At 39.1% G+C, this 21,494-nt stretch overlaps 1 protein-coding gene across 5 annotated transcripts in view; it reads left to right on the plus strand.

The window, feature by feature from the left end:
- Window positions 1–21,494, plus strand: part of ABCC4 (ATP binding cassette subfamily C member 4 (PEL blood group)) — a 154,996-nt gene that overhangs the window by 66,359 nt on the left and 67,143 nt on the right. The window lies entirely within an intron of this gene.

A 21,494-nucleotide genomic window follows, 5' to 3' on the forward strand; every position in this document is an offset into this window, starting at 1 on the left:
CTTACATTACTGTCTCTTCTGAACACACAGACACAGTTGGACCACTGTGGTGTTTGCAGAAAAACCAGCCCGTTTTGGTGGTCTTGTGTGTGGGTTTTTTAATCTAAATGGCTGTAAATGAAAACAAAATAAATACTATCACAGTGCAGACTCATTTCATTAGCACTGTTCTGCTTTATACTGCACAGAAATCTTTCTCCCAGATGATCCTAGGTAATTTGCACTGCAGCATCTGGTTGAATTAATTAGTCATTTATTTATTTATTTAGATTGCCAGCATGTTGCAGATTATGCAACAACTGAAGATTAGTTTGTGCCTGTGGTGATCTTGGAGAGTGTTTGGAAACAAAAGGCACTTCTCAATCCAAAATTAAAATTGTAGTGTAGAAAAGAATGGATATTGTATGTGACTCTGCCTGTTCTGGCATTCCAGAGTGAAAACCAAAGGATAGAAATCAACGGTTAGGGAAGTGAAGGTATTGAATGGAGCTCAACTTCAGTGTGCTGCTCAGTTTGAAAAATACAAACTCTCTCGAGTTAATTACTAAGCTATTTGTGAATAGTACAACATTACTTGCTTGCTTCCACCCTGTCGTCCCCAGGTGTTTCTTGGGTTTTTCTTGTCAGAATTGGTAGTTAGTTTGTTAGATGCTTTCAGGTTTTGATTTCTGCTGTCATTTTATGCAAGGTAATGTTACATTTGGAGGAGGCAGCATTACAACAAACTGCATATGTTGACAGCTACCAGTCTTAAGAGAGCTTTGCAAAGTGCTTTAAAATAGCATCAAGCATATAAACAACATTTTTCTTTATTAGTTACTGGACAATAGTCCTGTAATTTTAATAGCAGTATGTAATAGACATTAATTATCACTTGTGGCAAAACCAGCCTTGAGGTAGGTAGCTTGAAACTGGAAACAGCAGGTTTGTGGAGGTTTGTTATAATGATCATTTAAATGATATTGTTGAGAGCATTTGCCATGGCTTTTGACTGCAGCTTGAACAGAATATTTAGCTGTGGTGGTCCCCAGTGAAAGGCTGTGAAGTGAGGAGATTTCTGAAATGTTTGGGGAAGCTGAGGCTGCTTCAGCTGTTACTCACCTAATGCTGGAGAGAAGATTGTATTACAGAGCCAGCAGGTGAAGCAAGCTGACTGGTGTATGGGAGAAGTGTGTCCAAGTCTTCATTCTCAAGTGTTCGGTTCAGAGTAGCAGTATATTGTATACTAAGAAGGTGATTTTGGTTTTGTTGGACTTTTCACTGCTATAAAAAACTCGTGAACAACTACTGACCTGCTTGTTTTCTAATTGTAGCATCCCCTCATCCTTCCTTATTTGCTAGTTAAAAAACATAGGGTTCACTAATACTCCTCAATCTTGAGCTTTTATTCCGTGCTACTTGTGCAACATTTATGACATTCATAAGCTCAAAGGAAGTTTAAACTCATCATAAGTTCATGGTTTTTCTGTTCTCCGGCAGGGTCCTTGTCAGTTTTCACCCACCATGTTCCTGAATTTGTCCTCTGCTTTCTGTGTCTGGGAATGGTACTTTTCCATCTCTCCCAACCCCTTTACCCTGTCTTCTGCATACACCCTGCCCTTGTTCAAGCATAAATCTTCACTAGGCTATGTTAATGTTGGGGCACAGAGTGCACAGTGATCTGAAGGTGCATGGAAAACTGAGAAGGTGAAGATTTGGATGATGGACATCAGTGCTGGCAATTACAAGGTATAATGGATGGAGGATAGATGGCTTAACTCTCAGTTTTCTTTTTATCAGATGTCATAAGATTTCTGTGTGTGGCAAACCTGTTTTTTCTCAATGAAGTTACTGTCTGTTTAATATGCAAATGATGCAATGCAGAATACTGCTAATTCGTGCGTAGGCAAGAAAAACCCCTCTGCTTTGTGGTAAGCTTTCCTTCATTGGGAATACATGTTCCTTTGTCCCTGTGTTTATTAATTTCTCAGCATAATTTCATGTTTTTCAGTTTGAATGTTCACAACCCCAAATAGACACAATTCAGTTTAAATTTTCAGACAGATTCCTACATCTGTTTTTAAGATGTCATAAGTAATTTCTTGTACAGGAATACTGTTCCTGCCCCATCCTATCTAGGACATGCCCAGAGGACAGTAAGTGATTAGATGCTGAGGCATTTGCTCTGTGTTGGATTTTTTATTTTTTTCCCTCTTTCCTTTTTAATTTGAACATTTAAAGCTGTAAATAAACTTTATACTATCTCATTCATCTCTTCTTCTACTGCACTTATTTTATGTTTATAATCTGTCATGTTAGTCTATAGAGAGAAGGTGGTGAGTGTCTGTCTTCACTTAGCGAGATTTGGTTTAGAATGTTGAATGTTTTATATGCAGCAATCTTCTCATTACATGGGATAATGACCAATTTCAGAAGTACCTTTGCTGTCTATCACTTGTGTTTGCTTTCTCTTCCCTCCCACTGAAATAGGGAATATATCCTTAATGCTAGACAACTTAATGAAAAATCTTCTATTTTTGTTATGATGGGTAAGCATGAGTAAATCTGTGCATTGCCTAATGAGATAGGAGCTGAACTTTCTTTCCTTTTACAGAAGGAGAAACTAAAAGCAAACTGAAGTGCTGGGGTTCCCAGGCCTGTTCAGATCAGATTTGCTGTATGGCACTTACTTGGTTAAGTTATTGTAAAGTATGAAGTACAAACGGCATCTTTGTTATGGTAAGATTATTCTTTCAGAAATAGAGGTTAAGGGTTCAGTGAGTAAAATAAACCATTTCCTGGCATAAAATAATAGAACTGCTTCAAATCCATTATTATTCCTAGTTTGTAGCTGTTTAGGATTCCACTTTGAAGAGTATTTATATTGAGGAATGGCCAAGTAAAGCGGGGTGTTCACAAAGGTTAACATTAGCCTGGGTTTAGTAGGTACATAATAGAGAGAAAGGCTCTTCCAGGGCATTACCAAGAACACAGTGTTAGGTTTTTGCTCTGAGTTTCAGTGGAGAAGAGCTGTCTTTCCTACTGGATACAATGTGGGAGTTCAGGGTACCTAGCTGTCTGTGTAATTAAACATGGGTATCTTAAAATCTTTAGTGTTCCGAATTAACCACTAAACTAAGAGAAAGGAATGAGCCATGATAATAATATTTATTTTTACTTACGCAAAACCACACACATCTAGAGGAGAAGATCATTTTTGAGACCATTGAAGGAACCTGAAGATGGACAAATCCATGGGACATGGTGAGGTGCATCCACGGTCCTGAAGGAAGTGATGGATGAAATGGCTAAGCCACTGTCCATCATGTCCAGTGAAGTTTCCCCTTTTCCAGTCTAATGACTGGAGAAGTCCCATTTCCAGTCTAATGACTGGAAATGAGGAAATATAACCCTCATTTTTTAAACGGGAAAAAAGGAAGACCCAGGGAACTACAGGCCAGTCAGTGTCACCTTGTTGCTTGGCAAGATCACGGAGCAGATCCTTCTGGAAACTATGCCAAGGCACATAGAAAATAAGCAGGTGATTGGTCATGGCCAACATAGCCTCACTAAGTGCAGATCATGCCTTACAAATTTGGTGGCCTTCTATGCCAGGGTTACAGCCATGGTGGACAAGGGAAGAGCGACAGATGCCATCTACCAGGACTTGTGCAACGCATTTGACACTTCGTGCATGATATCCTTGCCTGGAGGGGCATGGATTTGTTGGGTGGACCACTTGGTGGATAAGGAATCAGTTGGATGGTTGCACTTAAAATAGTTGTGGTCAAAGGCTTGACATCCAAATGGAGACCAGTGACAAGTGGTGTTCCTCAGGGGTTGGTATGGGGACCAAGTGCTGTCTTTGTCAGTGAGATGGACATTGAGATTGAGTGTGCCATCAGCAAGTCTGCCAACAACACCAAGCTGTTGTGCAGTCCACACACTGGGGGGAGGGAATGCGATCCACAGGGACCTTGACAAGTCTTGAGAAGTAGGCCTATGTGAACCTCATGAAGTTCAGTAAGGCCAAGTGCAAGGTCCTGTGTGTGGGTCACGGCAGTCCCAAGCACAAGTACAAGTTGGACAGAGAACAGATTGAGAGCAGCCTTGAGCAGATGGACTCGGGGGTGCTGGTTGGCTTAAAGCTCATCATGACCAGGCAACATGCACTTGCAGCCCAGAAAGACAACTGCAGGCTGTGCTGCATCAAAAAAATTGTGAGCAGCAGGTCAAGGGAGGGGATTTCACCCTCTGCTCCTCTTTGGTGAGACCCCAGCTGCAGTGCTGTGTCCAGCTCTGGGGCCCTCAACCTGTTCAACCCTGTTGGAGCAAGTCAAGAGGAGGGCCATGAAGATGTTCAGAGGGCTGGAGCACCTCCTGTATGAAGACAGGCTGAGAGAGCTGTGCTTGTTCAGCCTGGAGAAGAGAAAGCTGCGTGGAGACCTTAGAGCAGCTTCCAGTACCTAAAATTGCCTACAAGAAATTTAGAGAGTGACTTTTTACAAGGACATGTAGTAACAGGGCAAGGGGGGGTGGCTTTAAACTAGAGGAGGGTAGATTTAGATTAGGAAGAAGCTCTTTACTGTGAGGGTGGTAAGACACCGACACAGGTTGCCCAGAGAAGGTGTGGCTGCCCCATTCCTGGCAGTGTTCAAGGCCAGGCTGGATGTGGCTTTGAGCACCCTGGTCAAGTGGAAGGTATCCCTGCCTATGGCAGGGGCATTGGAAATAGATGATCTTTTAGGTCACTTTCAACCCAAACCAGTCTATGTATTATTGTATTATTCCATTATTCCTTCATTCTTTTGATTCTAGTCTATGATATAAAAATATATACTACTATTTATATATATTTTTAAACCCCATATGCTTTGCCTGATGTTAGCAGCTTCTTTTTTTTTTTCCCTTCCTTCATTCCCCGATCTCTTAGAAGAACAATTCTGGTGCCCCCCAGTCTCAACAACTGGCCAGAACTGAACAACTACTGTTAGCCTTCCAGAATGGTTGTGGTTGTTTCCTGACTGAAAAATGGTAAAATGGTTTAAGGAAGAGTTAGTAAACCGTTATCTTTAGTCAGTTAATATTCCTTTACGCTTGAAGAAAAAATGTGTTTGATGCTTATTTAGGACAAAAAATATCTGCGGAAACATCTGCAGGTTGAAAGCACCAGAACTATGAAACATAGTTGGTTTTAGCTTTAGAATCTTTTTTTCTACTGAACCAAGAACATAGTGGGAACATTTTGTCCCCGGTATTTTCAACAGAAAACTAGTTACAGTAGACTTATTCTAATATTAAGAAATCTTATCTAAGAAGTGCTTTGAAAATAAAAGCAAATTGCAGACAAAAAGTGCCTTGAGCTTTTTTGTAAAGCTGACAAGTTTTAATATTCCAAATATCTAGTGACAGTGATCTTTTTTCATAATCAAGCTTCAAGTATGATTTAATACTGAATTCAAAGCCATTCACTAAATGCCACTTACATTTAAGCTCCTAAAAATCCCCAACAGAAAAATGGGAAAAACAATCCAAACATTTTTTTTTAATGGAGATAAGAAAAATAAACTCTGCTGCACCTCAATTTAATAACCAGTTTTGCTCAGTCACTACCAAAGGCTTAAGAAACAGTGTTTAGAAGTGATTGTTCAGAAATAAGTGTTTCTCAAAGATTATGAGGGCTTATACAGATGATTTTGTTCATCTGCTGAGTGTTTGAGAGTAGAAATGTCCAATCTGACACTTTCCAGAAATGTTTGCTTAAGAAAGAAAGGTTCCCGTGGAAAAATAGAATTTCATTAATTGATTTCCCGTCTTAGCAATTCAATAAAGCAATATTAATACATACTTCCAATAGGGACATGAACAGTTTGTGAAATGCAAAATCCCAAGTTTCTGAAATGGTCTGTTTTCAGCTTAAAATATAGTGCTGTGAGCACTGCTTAATTTGCTAATACCCTGCTTCTGTTGTTTATGGTTCTTATGAGATACAAATTGTTCAAATGCTTTCCTGACTGCTTTTTTATTAACTATAAAGTAGGCATGGAAGAGTTTTGAATAGAAATCTTATGTATTTTTCAATTAAATGGGCAGCAGAAGAACAGGTTAGTATTATGGTTCCTGGAAAAACAGAAGAATATATTCTGTCTTTGACTCCATGAGGAGTCAATACAAGAATATTATCACAGCCAGTGACTTCCAGCACTGGAATAGAACAGAATTTGCAGACTTCTTTGGGTTGTATCTGGATTACTGCAGAGTAAATGTGATTACTTTTAGCACGGAAGAAAAAGGCTTAAAAGGCCCTTTGCACCCCTTATGTTTGGTGTACACCAGTGATTAATGCTTGTCGTCCATGTCATCTTTAAAGGGATGGTGGTTCCTCATAATGGAGCTTCACCAGCAAGATAGACAAAGCATGCTGTTGGTATAAGAAGAAGCGTGATGGCTATAACGTTTGCTCCTTAGACCAAACTTGCCTCTTGCTATGTGCGTTTCTGCTGTAATACCAAAGCAATTCAGAGAGGAAGCAGAGGGAGGAAGGCAGTTATTCTAATTAGTGGATCTAGACTACCCTCAAAGGCTCTGATGCTTCGATCTAATTCGGTCTTCTGATTTTCTGTTGATTCTTCCAAATGCTTCAGACTTACTCAGACAAAAGCCTCTTTCTTCACAATTGTCAAATTTCATTGAATTTCAAGTCTTGGTGATAGAGCTTAATTGTCAGCAAAATAAGTCTTGGTTTCTGTAAATTGTTTGATCCTCAATTGGTTTAGAAGTGACAATATACTTTCTTTTACAGGGTTTAGATATTGTTTCCATGTGGCATATGGAGCAGAGTTGGACCAACTAAAGAAATTATTTCAACTGTTTTCTGTCAGGAGGGCTTAGACAAAGAGCTTAGTCTCACATCCTTTAGAGTTCAAGTATCTGCCACTAGGGGCAAAAATTATTTTCCTGTAGGCATTCATCTTTTATTGTAGATTTACTGTGCTGCTTCACTTGGTTGATAATCTAATTTAAACCTCAGAGATGAGTCATACCTCCTCAATGGGATTCACAGCTAGTTTAAATTCTCTGATGTCAGAAGTTTTCAGTTCTTCCAGGGTCTCTTTTCTGAACTTAATGGTCTTTTGGGTGTCTGAATGCACCAAGGAGGAACAAATGTGACCCATGCAAGTGGTGACGCTTCAGTGATACTGTTTTACGACATATCTCAGGGTTTTTTTGTCAATATTTATTTGGGGGTTTAGGTCAGGGAATTTGGGATGTCTTGACTTAGTTTAGGTTCTAATTGTACCAAGTGGTGCCTGTGAGGAGATTTCTGTAGGTACGAGGGTGGTACCCAAATGAAGTAAGGAACCTTCTGTAAGGTAGAATAGACCTCGCCATATGGATCATGTGCTGTACTAGAGACTTTTGTAAGACCAGCACCTTCTATACCAACTGTGGTATGACAGTTTTCCAGAAAAACGTATTGGAGTCTCCTTTCTTTGGAAAAAAACGGCCAAGCCCCCAGTTGTCCAGAAGGCTCTGCAAGATGTTTGAGTGATCCAAACACTTCAGCTTGTTTGTGACCTTCTCCTGAAAGCATGAACATTGCATAGCTGACCACTAAGAACTTCAGGGATTGAACATTCATATTTGGAATGTGAATTGCTATTTAAGGACTTCCGTCCCAGAGTCAGTCAAGGACAAAATAGACATACAGAAAGTTAAGAGGTGTTGGAAATACCATTCACCTGTGATGAAAAGTTTATTGGATGCTTTTCATATGCTTTTAAAAGTTAAGCTACATTTTTAAAACCATGAGAGCCAACATTTGTTCAAGTATTTTATCTACAATGCTAAGGTGTTACTAATTAATACTCAGTAATATTAATAGTGGTAGGGCTATTGACACAATTTTGCCTTCTGTGGAGTTTTTTTTCTGCTTGAAGTTATCCTTTTGCTTTGTGTGTTTTAATAAGGTATCCACAAATGTATCCAGAATCAAGTCCTGTGCTTATGCTGGTTTGTGAAGAGGGAAGGAAAACCACAATTTTCCCTAATTTAATTTCATGATTATATGTGTATTTTTCCATTTTAATCCTGAATGCTGTCTTATCAGAGATTTGGTTAATGCCTTTTTTCACACAGAATAATGGCAACGCAGTTGTTTTGAAACAGCCTTTCCCAAGGTGTCTGGAACCAGATTATGATCAGTGATTGTTTCAAAATTTGTAGTGTTTATTCCAAAATTATAAATTGTGCTTTAGATCCATGGGAGGATCTTATACATGTCTGTATACTGGATACAAATACCTGAAAAGTACGTATTTTTGTTACAGACTTGCGCTGCTCTTCTAGTTGTCCAGTTTCTTGCAGTCCTGGAACTTCCTTCATTCTGATGTGCCTGATGTAGTTTTAGCAGAGAAGCTGCTGGTTAAAAAAAAAAAAAACAAAAACAAAACAACAACAAAAAAAATTGTTGAAAATGGATGTCAGAGAAAAATGAATGCATAAACAGGTGAACTGTTAAGACCTGCAGTTCTGTAGTTAGAGGAGTGAAATATGCGCCTGTAAGAGTAGTTTGAAGCAAGGAGTAACTGAACTCCTCTGAATTGTTCTCTAAAGGCATGTCTCAATATATAGTGAGTCTTGCCTCATCTGACTTAAGTATAATCTTGTGAACAACTTGTGAACAACTTACACTTGCATCAAACAGGGCTGTGCAGTATGTGCTGGGTGCACTTTGCAATCTCCCTCCAGGCGACAGTGGCCTTTTGATTTCCACAGTTCTAATTTGGGAAATATTTCAGAACATAATCTCATTTGCTGTAAGGATTTCCCATGGTTTTCAATGTAAAGCACGCTTCCTGTGGCCTATATGGCTCATGTGTAGTTATTGTAGTTCCACAATCTGGCTCTTTTTGTCCCTCTGTTTCCAAAACATTAATTCAAGACACTCTTATAGTTGAAGTGTGGCAAGTGTTGCAGCCATCTTTTGTTCACCTTATGTTCTCACTTGCTTTACCCAAAACTCTTCTACGTTTCCTAGCCTATGCCTCACCATGTCAGGCTTCATGTCTTGGTTGTGTGTGCAGTGACATTCTCTCCTCTATTTCAAGTGTGCTTATTTGTATCAAGAGGTTGTGTCTTTCTGTGGTGAAAGGGAATGGAAGAAGCAATGTTGAAGAAAGAGGGAGGAGAGGAAGTGGGGAACGGATATGCAGTGAATGAATCAGAGGGTGAAGGAGAGGGCACGTGCAAGCAGCCAGTTTGCACAGGGCAAAAATTCAAGTCAATATGTACAAAGCTCTCTCGATACCCAAACATCCCAAGTTTGGCAACTTCTGCGACTGTTTCTACAAGCTAGCCTTCTGACAGTTCTGTCTTGGAGCTCCTCCCATGGGCCAGATGGAGAAGAGGCTTTTTCTTATGTTATGACCCCAGTATACTTTGATGTAGTCTACCAGGAGGTGTTGGAAGGAGTGTGGCTTCATTTGAGCATTAGCCTTTTTCCCATGCAAAGCTTTTACTATTTCTGCACCTGGTAACCGGAGCTGTTGGCACATTGCTGGTTTTTTTTCCTCCCTCCATCATCATTTCGCTGCTTTGTCTTTCATGCTTACATCTTTGTAACTTCCTGCTCTCTGTTCAGTGAAGTTCATCCACAAGCTGGCTCTTCCTCATCTTAAAATCATCTCTCAAGATACACCAGTATCATTGTAACCGCAGTATAACTATGCGCTGTCAGTAGTTAAACATATGGGTGGAGAAACTCATTAATTCTGTGACCTCTTTGTTTTCATGTACTTTAAAAAAAAAGGTAAAAAGGCACACATCTTGTCCTGCAACTTTCTGTTCCAGCTTACTGCTACGTCTTCCCTTTGCTCATTGTTCCTTTTATAGTCACTTCTGCTGGTTTCTCTTAACTAACACAACAAACACTTCAGGGCAGAGCATGCTGCTGACTACGTGATGATACAGTGTTCATCCTAGTGAGGTTCTGCCTCGCACTTCAGATATATTAATCCTCTTTGGGGTGTTTCTGTCATGAAAATAACAAATGTCAGTGTTCTCAGGAGTCCCTGGTTGTGGGCAGCACTTCAATATTTTTGCCTATTTATTTATTTAGGAGTTCATAGTGCTGGACAGCTGTAAATCAGAGCTTCACAGTGATGTCTGTCTTTGAATTGAACAAAGACAAAATAGATTGTAAATTGTATTCACTTTTGCTTGAGTGACTGTTCAGTGAAGCCATTTTTTCCTACTGGCTCTGTTTTCTGGTTACAGAAGAGTGAAATGTTGCTGTTAACATACTTAGGTTTATCATTCCAAGCTTCTTTCTTATTATTTAAAAGCCATGAAAATTAGGAAGTTATAGGTCTATGTTAGATTTTTCCTTCATTTTAAGCATCATTTATGTAATATGTTTTTAAAATAATTTGACATATAGCATTCAGCTGTCAAAAAGTCTAGGGGGATGAATTTAAGGTACATCTCTGCATGAGCATTAAAGGTTCTTTAGTTTCCATTTATACACTGTGAGAGCTTTAGTATGGTCAGCAGATACTTACTCCCCTTTTGCAGCTACTTCTAGCATGTTTTTCCTTTTTCGTTTTTGAGCTGAAGCTTTCTAATAGTTGCCCAGTAGAGGGGGTACAATAAAGTCAGATGCTGTGCAATATGACTTTTAAAAATATTCAGCATTTAATAATTTAATGATTAAAATTCCTTTCTTTTAATGTACTGAATGTAACACACAGTAGAGAAAAGGTCATATTTTGGGGTTTTTTATCATTTAAATGTATATTATACACCACATTTCCACTTCAGTGTTGATAATTATAATTTCAATTGTAAAGAAGTTTACATTATAGTAGTATTTTTTTCCCCTCAGAAGCTGATGGCCCAAAGAAACGCATTGTCAGACTGTATCTGGATTCTTTTAGACAGCTTTTCTTGTTGGTTGCCTTCATCTTTTCTGAGACAAAGGATTGTTAGTTGTTTCTCAGGCAAGATTTGCAAGTGGAATTTGGTGCCAGTTACAGATGCGAAGAGGAGGTGAAGTCATTCCCCCTTATACCCTACAGACTGCTCTGCAGGGACGGATCCATTCCATGCTTTAAATCAGGAAAAAAAAAAAAAAACCAAGAAAAAGGGGGGTGTGTGCGTTGAATCCAGCTATCCAGCTGTAGTTTCTCCCATGCTGGTTGCTGTAGCCTTCAGGCACACACTCATTTGCCTTCTTCCAGTGCCATACTTACTTACTGATTCATGCAAACGGCAAGCAGCAGAGACTGAAAGAGGCCTACCGCAGAATTGTCTCTAATAGAGCAGTTAACACTCTCCTGGAGAGGTGGGTGACCCGCATTCAGTACATGATCAGTGACTGGTAAATACAGCACGTTGGCTTGCATCTCTGCCCAGCCTTCACCTCTCATGTAACTGTCCTGGCCCATGGGCTTGTCCAAACCTTTGTAAAAACACAGCAGGTTTGCCAATAGCAGATTTCACAAGCAAATGCTTTGATTATTTTCACAGCAAACTAAGAGATGCAGTTCTAATTTTCTGATGTTTATACTAGAATTTCCCTTGAGTTCAGTAGTAATGGCATTTCATAGGAGACAGGAAAAGTCCTCTCTGAAAATTATACAGTTTCATCCACTGGAAATTCTGGATAGCTAAAATTGTGTTGATGCAGCAGCTTTTTTTTATGGTATGAGTAGTTAAAAAGGAGAAGTATTCCAGGAATCATTCTATGGGTACATGATGAATGAACTTTAGAGAGAATCTCTCCTTGCCAAACAATTCACATTTTCCAGAAGAGGAGAGAAAGAAAAAGAAACTGAAGCTAAAGAAAGACGAGTGATTGAACGAAAGGAGTATGCCAAGCAGAAGACAGGGGTTTACAAAGTCAGATGAAGACATGAAATGCCTCTGCTGTTTGAGCTGCCCAGAGGCTTTATCCCCAGAATGGATGGGCTTAGGTAGAGGCCAGAAGTCTTGGCTTGGCTTTCACAGCAACAGTCTGTATAGAATTCCTTTCCATGGTTTCAGAAAAGGAAGAAAATCAATAGATTACGTCAGAATCATGCTCTTCAGTGTGTAGGAGGGGATCTGAATATATATAATCAGTAAAATACTAGATAATAGTTGTTTTCTGAATGATAACTGCTTTAGACAGATAGCAATTTCATCTGAAGAGCTAAGGAGGCAAAGCTTCGTATTCGGTAATGTTCTATTTGGTTATTTTCATCTAAGACTGGAGTGATGATTGAGTCTTTCTAACTTCAAAAATAGAGAAGGTAAGAAAAATGTTAGAAAGAAGAAAATTAAGATTATTATTCAATTAATTATTCATTGAATTATCTTTAGGAGATGGACTGGTAAGAAAATCAATAAATATGAGTGGATTTGCCAGAGCTGTGTGATATTCCCCCCCCTCATATTTTCTGAAATACAATATTTAAAGGCTATTCTGTATCTAGTCTTGATAATAGAAATAGCACAGGAAAACTCCTTTTGCTGTTGGAAAAACCTTGTGAGAAAGGTGACATATATTTCTATTTTTGTTTTAATCCTTGTATTGATGTAAAATTATATATACCCTCAGATCTGAACGTAGCTCCAAAAGCTGTTTTTTCTCCTCTCATGTAATAATTCCAGCAACAGAATACTCTTCAGGTAATTCAGCCCATCCTGATTTGTAGTGTTCAGTTTAGTTCTTTGTAAGCCCCCCCTCCAGCAAAACAACACTTGGGACGTATTTCCAATCCAAATCGGATTTATAGCAGAAAAGAGAACTAGGCTGCACAAATGCTCTTTCAGAAGTGGGCATGTTTGTGGTTAAATAGTTTAGCAAAGAATGAAATTCATAATCCTGCTAGTAAAAAGCCGATATGAGATTGTATTTCTTACTTAACTATTGTCTGTTTCTATTATAGTGATGCTTTGTATTGTGGTGAGGAGTTGAAGCAGGTAACTTGACATCTGGAATAGAGAAAGAAGGTAGTGTAAATCAACAGAAAATTCTGTACATAGTGTACAATTTAACAACTTTCTAAAGGCCAGTTGATAAGAAACTGCAAGTGGTTACTATTTTTTATTTATTTTTTCCCCTTCAGGAAGGGGAAGGAAGCCAGTGTGAACTCTTCATGTACCTCCTCCTTCGTATAAATACTTTTATTTGGTTCAGTTGAGCTACGTGCCTTAAAATCTCTTACTGCTTATGTTGTAGTATGCAGCAGAAATTAAGCTGTGCTGTTATTTCAGCAGCACATTACAGTTGGTGGCTTGGTTTTAGTTTTTGATTTGTTTCAGTATGTTGAAGTGTTCATTAAGCTCAGGATAACTTAAAATAGCTCCAGCAAATAAAAATGAGTTTAAAAAGCAACAGAAAGGATAACCAGAGGTTAACTTGTGGAGTTGTTAGAGCTTTGTTCTGGCATCTTCATCACAGAATTACTTATTAAAGGTTTAATATTACTTCAGGGGTTGGGGGAGGGGGCAGGTGTGTGTTTTCATTGTCTTTCTAATTGTAAAGCAGAGAGGTAGCTTTGTACTCAGGCTATGGAATGGAAAGTTGTTTTATAGCCACAAGTTTGTTCTTCTGAAGGATGCCAGTTACTTACATTCACAATAAATTACAAAAGAAAAAAAACTGTGAAAGTTATTGGGGTAGGAGGTAATATTGCAGAGACCAGGAATTTGAAAGTTGCTAATGAATACATTCTCTTAGAGCTATCGTGCTTTTGTGGAAGACATCTTTTTGTTAGCAAGTAGAATACAGCACCAAAGTTAAATTCTGTTTGCAAATTCAGTTCCAGCTGCAATTGTAGCCAACTTGGTTACTTGGTAATACATAATACGAAAAGCATTTACAATGCAGAAGGTATTTCAAGATTTCTCATGAAAACAGTTTGAGAAAAAAGGCAAGTTATGCTTCTTTTTTTTTTTTCCCCACCCTCCCAATCAAGATGTTTTTTTGTGTGTGCTTTAGTTTTTAACAAAGGCTTTATATATCCCTTCTATATTGTATCATAAGCGAGGAGGTAAACTTTGGTTGATGATAACTGGTGTTAATACATATACCCTTTTGAGCACACCCAGGGAAAAAAAAAAGACTAATCAACTGTACCACATAATTTAGCAAAGAGTTAAGCTGGCTTGCATGGAGCATTGTCCTGTTTTGATTTTCTACAAGCAGAGTAATTCTAATCATTAAAATAGGTGCCATAAAAATATGTGTGTTTCTAGTGGGCTGTAAAGTTCAAGAAACAACTGTACAGTTAGGACCAATGTATTCGTGCTAGGTAATTTAGACAGTAGACAGTTTGCTAACATCAGGAGTAAAAATAGAAATTAATTTCCAGAGAAGCCTTTTTTCAGTTCTTATCTTTGTCAGAGTTATCCTTCTTTCTTTAAATCCTAAATCCTACACTTAAAAATAAGATCAGACACAGTGTTCACATTTTCTTCTCATTCCCTAGCTGTTTTCCTGTTTGACAGCATTCGTGTAAAAAGTCCTTTTCAAGTAGTAAATTAATTTGGATAGAAGGCATCCCACCTGAATTCATTACATGCTGGCAGTTTAGATAAATGGATATTATGATCTCAGCATATTTTTGCCCAGCACCACTGTGCCCATTTGCAAATGTCTAAGGAAGCGATAATATTCCTGTCAGTTTCAGACGGCTAAAGAAAAAAAAACAGGGTAGATTTTCTTATTTATATTTATAGGATGCCTGTGGGGAAGACAGTAATGCTGTATATATGGCAGTTTGTGTGGACTTGTGGTGCTAAACATATATTAAAAAAAGATAACAGACCTATTGACGTTTCTTTGTAGAAATATAGAAGAAAAACCAGAATAGATCAGTAATTGACAGCTATGCAGGAGATGCATTTCCAGATTTCTTTCTGAATAAATATTTCACAAATTTACAGTTCCTTTCAAAGTCAGTAATCCATCTTTAATTATTTTCTTGATTTCATAGTTGTATTTTACAAGTTTGATGTAATGTCTGATTCCTGCCAACGTTTGATATGGACAATCCACTTTGTCGCTGCTTTGAAATAGAAGGCTGCTTGTAGTTGCAGCACTTTTTCCTTTTTTCTGTTTTTTTTTTTTTTCAGCATATGTGTGCGAACTGAGCACGGCTGAAGACTTATCAGTTACTGAATGCCATAGCTTAACAGCACGATGTGTGGGGAGCTGTCAATTTATACCACTGAGAGAATGGGAAACATATGTAGTGTAGTTAAACTGATGGGCATGTAAACGTTCCCAATTCTATACAGCTATTTCTTTTATTCCTACCTTTGAGTATGCTTTTATCACCACATACATGCTTCTGAGCATTATTTTACTACTGTGTGTGCATTTAAAATGTGTTCAGTTTAATAAACTGTAATTCAGACTGCTAAAGTACATGCCCCATCCCTGGGAGTGTTCTAGGCCAGCCTGGATGGGGCTTTGGGCAACCATGCAGGGGGGTTAGAACTAGGTGATCTCCAAGGTCCTTTCCAACCCAGCTATTCTATGTTGTGTGATTTCCCTCTTTCGGGTAATTTAACACCTCTACTTATATGCAAAGTAAGGTCTGTTGTAGCACAGTGATGGCATCATGCTGCTGTGGCCACCTTGGTGCTGGTGCTGTGCATCCATCGTGCAGATTGTACCTCAGTATATGGTGTCAGCAGAGTGTGGTGTCCTGGGAGCCTTTCCTCCTTGCCGAGTAAAGTAGGTGGCCATGAGGTGTGTGCTTTCGACTAGCTTAGCATGAAGCCCTCTAAATTAGAAGAGCTTCTCTGTGGCATGACTGCCTTCAGGCAAGTCTGCAGTCCCCGTTGGGCTTGCTTACATGTATGCCTGACTACCTTCTTGAATTGGGTCCTAGGAGTACAAGTAGCTTTCAGGTGGGTTTCTGTGAGTTTGCAGCAAGGGGTGCTAAAAACACAGAATTGTTAGGGCTGGAAGGAACCCCCCTGCCAAGGCAGGGCCACCTAGAACAGGTTATACAGGAACACGTCCAGGCGGGTTTTGAATGTCTCCAGAGAGGGAGACTTCACAGCCCTCCTGGCAGCCTGATCCAGTGCTGTGCCACGTAACTTAACGTAAAGTTGTGCTTCCTTATTTTGAGATGTAACTTCTTGTGTTCTAGTTTATGGCCATTGCTCCTCAATCTGTTGCTGGATGCCACTGAAAAGAGTCTGGCGCCATCCTCCTGGCACCCACCTTTGAGTGGAGTGTTAATGAGATAGGAGTATGTAATTTGTTACCTTTTCTGCATGGAGGCTGGGGGGTGTTCCTGGCTTCACTGTTGCAGAGTAGGTAGGGAGATTTGGAACACTTCCCCCCCTAGTAAGTGCAATGTACTTGTGAAAATTGATATTTGGGCTAATTGCCATGGAGGAGTTTAGGTTACTATGCAAAGCAGTATTTATTAATAACATTTACGTATTGAACTAAAGTGCGATGCAATTAGAATTCTGTGTTGAGGATTAGCCTTATCTCAGAGGAGAGAAAGACTCCAGGAGCATGCATCCATGCACACAGAAGTGGCAAAAGCTTTCTATCCCTGGAAGGTGCTTCGATCAAACCATTTTTCTTTTCCAAAGAGGCGAATCGAAGAACTAGAGAAGTAGCAACAAAGTATTTCAGCAGTGTGTGATGAAGCAAGTGGGTACAAAGGCTTTGTAAGCTCTTTGCGAGGTATGTAAAATCAATCTGCCCACTCTGTTGTGTTACACAGAAGTATTTCAGTGAGTGCACTGGCCGACAAAGTATACTAGAAATGCCCAAATACATTTAGAAATAATACACTGCTGCTCTTAGGGTCCTTGGAATTTAGGTTGCACAACACTGAATGCTATGGGTGGCATTTGGCTGTTTCACTGGAGGATCCCAGTTTCTTGTTTAAAAAAAAGCCAAACCCAAACCTTTTCTTTTCTGGTGTTTACATCCCAAGTGTTGATTCAGTTTGGATTATATTTCTTTCATCATGAAGTATGTATAAACATTTTAAATAGGTGTGGCACACTGTCAAGTGTTTTCATTATTTGGATGACAGGTTTGAACATCTATTCCAAAGCATCAGTAGGCACCTGCAGAAGCAAAGTGGGTATGTAGCACCTGAACACATTCTGATTCATGCAATTAAAGCAGTTTACAGAGTGGGACAGAAAAGAATATCACATACTGAAGTTTGATGTCTTTTTCATGGAGAACAAAAGAGGTTTGATTCTTTCACTTCAAGTTTAGCCTAACTATTGTGTAGTGGAGGAGGTTTAATGAATCATTGTTTAACTTTCATACTGCCAAGTATTTGACCATTAAATAGTCTGAAATGTGTACATAGCACTTTGGTGACAGACCCTTATTTAACTGTGATTAATTGGCATTGAATAGTTATTTAATTACTTCGGAAGAAATCTAACAACAGTGTGTGTTCTGATTAAGTTATTTGAGTAAAAACAAACACAGGACTGTTGAAGAGAGCACGTTCCCTTTTGCAGCTTGCTACTGACGCTGCACACCACATGGAAGCCTGAGTGATTAAAAAGGCAGATACTATTCATGAGTTTGGATGCTGTTGTAACATCGGCATGCTTAGTTCTTGGTTTCTTAAAAGACTTTTTTGTTAGTGCTTTCTCGAAATCTCCTTTGCCTTACAAGTTTTTGTGTGTTCTTTTTGCTTTTGAAGCCCAGAGTGAAACTTCCTAGGATAAGTAAAGGATGCAAATACTAAGTGAGCTTGAAGAGTTTTGTAAATCGAAAATACTAGACTAGATCTAAGAATTGTTGTCTTTTGGCATATATCCGTATCACAGAATGCTTACTTAAGGTATTTGGGGGGTTTGAAAGTGTGAAGTATTGTGGGAAGGTGGTGTTGATAGTCTGTAAGTTTCGGAGAGAAGGATATTAAAAGTTCTGGAGAGGAAAATATTTTTTCTTTGTGGGGGAATGAGTCATGCAGGTGAAATGGTTTCTTTAATCTGAAGAACCATTCCCAAAAGTTAGGTTTGCAAATCCTAGTAGAAACTATAGTCATAACTGTAGGCATTTTGAGTCCTGACTCAAAATGGCTACTTGAACTTCCCTATCTGGAATGTTTCCTCTTGCTTCCATGTTTAATAATGCATAAGCGAGCCACTGATTTTATTGTGCTTCCAGTACGTGGAAACAGTTGTTTCTTCATACCTTGCGAAATCTACGTGTAGGCATCCTTACAAATGTAGCAATCACTCTGGAAGCAGTATCACAGTGGCTATGGCACATTTTGCAGATATTTCCAAAGCACAGCACTTCTACTTGGAGTTGCACACTCTGGTATATGGTGAGTGAACTTGCTTTTGTAGGTTACCGTAGCTTGCTTCTGCATAGGACAGATGCCAAATAAAATGCCAATTCAGTTATATCCGTATGAACAGGATCTGAAATACATCTCTCTATACAGTCAGTGGGGTAATATCGTTGAATACCAGCAGTAACAAAAATAGGGCTAAGGCTTGTGGCTCTGTCACTTGCTTTAGCAGTAGAAAAGCATTAATGGTCACCGAATTAATGTTACAAGGTGGAGATGTGAAACTCTTAGCAAGAAGCGAGGTATTTTTCTAGGCTTCATGACTTCAGTTGACGTTTTTCAGAATTACTGTGTGCAAACACTAAATAAATCATAAGTAACTTTTTTTCAGTAACTTGAAAATCTGAAAATCTAAAAAAAAAAAAAAAAAAAAGAAGTTCTGCTACCAGAGATTCACCTGAATGCTTATTTGAGAAGGACCTGGTTCATGTCCCCACTGTTGAAATTGCTTTAGTTGTATCAGGTGGAGTGTAAAAGGCTTCAGTTGTTGAGGTCTGTCTTTTTCATATATTGTTTCTTTTGCTCACTCATATCTTAGTCTATATCATTTTACAGAATTACTGTATTTACATTTTAAAGAGGATTAGCGAGATTAAAAGATGTTTCCATGTTTTATTGATAATGTCAGATTAATTTCCACTTTCCTAGTGGCAGCTCACAGTTCAGTCAGAACACAGTCTATAGAAATAGTGTTATAATTAACAATTTAATAAAGTGATTGCCAAAAATACAGTTTTGGCAATTGATTAGCAGCTTGATTACCAATGGGAATTGGAGTAGTTGGTGGTTAGTGGAAGCACAGAAGAGATAGTAAAGCTAGAGGACTACTGAGGCCAGCTCAGGTGAGCTAGGCTTTTCTTTCAGACCATGTTCTTCAAAGAACTTCCCTGGAAGAGGTGTTGCTGTGGATGGAAATACTGCTGCAGTTGCTGTTGATCTCCAGCATGAAAGCAAGTATTCAGCAGCTCTCATGTTATATATATACCAGCCTTTTACCCATGAAAGCACAAGGACAGATTCGTATCATGCTTGCAGCCTAAAGCTCTTGTTACAACACAAATTTTCTCAGAAAATGGTTGGAGGTTGTCACAGCTTTCTCCTAAGCTCTTCTCCTAAGCTCTTCTCCTTGACACCCAGTCATAGAATGTGTGGGAATGGTTCAAAGTTGAACCAGCAGAGATTTAAACTGGTCATTAGGAAGCATTTCTTTACTGAGAGGGTGATCAAACACTGGAATAGGCTTCCTAGAGAGGTGGTCAATGCCCCAAGCCTGTCAGTGTTTAAGAGGCATTTGGATAAACTTTTAGTCAGCCTTGAACTGGTTAGGCAGTTGGACTAGGTGATTGCTGTAGGTCCCTTCCAACTGAAATGTCGTGTCCTGTCATATCCACAGTTAATGAAAAATCCTAAACCAAAACCCAGACTCACAATCAGCAAATTCCTCCTTGAGCAACATTACCAGGTGATTCTTCTATAGAAATCTCAGGGGAGGAAAATAACAGCTAAATTCTGAGATACTGCTGGAACTGAAACAACCCAAGAGTTAAATCCCTTTTCACAGCAAGCAACATTACATTGAGTTTGTAATGGCCTCTCTAGCCCTTCAGGCCTTGTCTGTACCATACAAAATGAGAGTAAGCACAGTGCTTTTCCAGGAACAAGTTTGTATGTGCTCTCCCACCTGTGGGATGATGGTGATTGTAAACGCATTGCTTGATTCCTGGATGTGCTGGCATTGACCTGACTTGTGCTGTGGCTATGGAAAGTAGCCAGCCTGAGTGACCTTGCTGCCTCCCTGTAGTGTTGCAGATGGTTTGTGCAGTAGCTTCTTACATCAGTCTGAAAACACTGCAAATAAAACTTATTTGGGGTTAAGAGACGAAGGGAGATTCTACAGCCGAAATAAGGTGGGATTTGCTCTCTATGGGAATAATCTTTTGCCCTTGTGTACAGTTTGCAATTGGTGGGTCTCAGAGCATTTCACAGGGGAGCCTGACACTGTCATCTTCCTTGCTCTGCTCTTCAGTTTGTAAAATAAAGTGAAGTCACTCAGGCAAGTAACTATTCTATGATTCCATGATACAGATTGTTAATACTTTGACCCAGTCCAATGTGCCATTTTGCTTCCCTCCTGGACAAGCTGCTAAGGAAAGTCCTGTCAGAAGGAAGCATTTAACCTCTTTGAATGATCCTCTTTTTTTCCCGGTGAAGTCTTGGTTATTTGAAAATAACCTGAATGGGATATTTAGGGATATGCTTACAGCATGCATGCCGTATGTGCTAGATCACTTGCCCACAGCTAGTCTCTGTGTAAGGAAGTCAGAGGAAAAGGAAACATGAAAAAAAAACTGCCTTGGAGTTCCTTCTGATGTGTCTACCCCAATAGGAAATAAGTGAAAGGGGGCATCCACAGCTGCCATTCCCAGTAAAACACATGAAGGAGATGCTGTCTTGTGCTGTTATATACCCTTCCACTTCCATGTGCAAAGCATAAAAATATAGATAAATTCTACTGTTTTCTGCCTTAAGTAACTGCTTTTGGTGTTAAAGTACTGCAGTATAAGCTGTTACTCATCGGTATCTCTCTTTGGAGCCTTGTCCCAGGCCTTAGCAGAGCATGTTTTGTATATTGTTCGGTGTGGAAGAGAAATTCCCTTAAAAGAAGTCAGTATTACGCAACAAAATCCATAATCCTGAGGCAGCTGTGAACAGAAAACTAAAACAATGATTGCTACAGAAGTTACTTCAGTATCTTTTATCTTTGAATTACGTCTCCAACGCACTCCTTGGAAACTTTAAACTGAACTACTTTCAGTTTAATGAGCTCCTTTGAAAAGAAAAAGAAAAGTCTTTTGTTGCCAATGCAGTGAATGTGTTTGTACCAGTTAGAAGTAATAACTGAATCAAGATATATGTAGATAAAAAAAGCAAAGTGAATGCATGTACGGGCATTACACACCTTAGAAAAGGCCAGATTCCCATCCTTAGCTTAGTTTCTTTCCTGGTGAGTAGAGAGATCGATTAATAGCGAAAGATACTAATCCACTTACAGGTGGCAGCGTTGTGACTTTGTTACAGAGCTCTTGCTGTAACTGAATTTTTCACTCAAGTAGAACTTGGGAAAATAGAGAAGCATAAATGCTTCACTGACAGCAGATTAAA

Source organism: Neopsephotus bourkii, unplaced genomic scaffold (genome assembly GCF_033783945.1).
Source record: "Neopsephotus bourkii isolate Nb327-2 ecotype Australia unplaced genomic scaffold, CSIRO-AGI_Nbou_v1 NB_1052, whole genome shotgun sequence".
NCBI lineage: Eukaryota > Metazoa > Chordata > Aves > Psittaciformes > Psittacidae > Neopsephotus > Neopsephotus bourkii.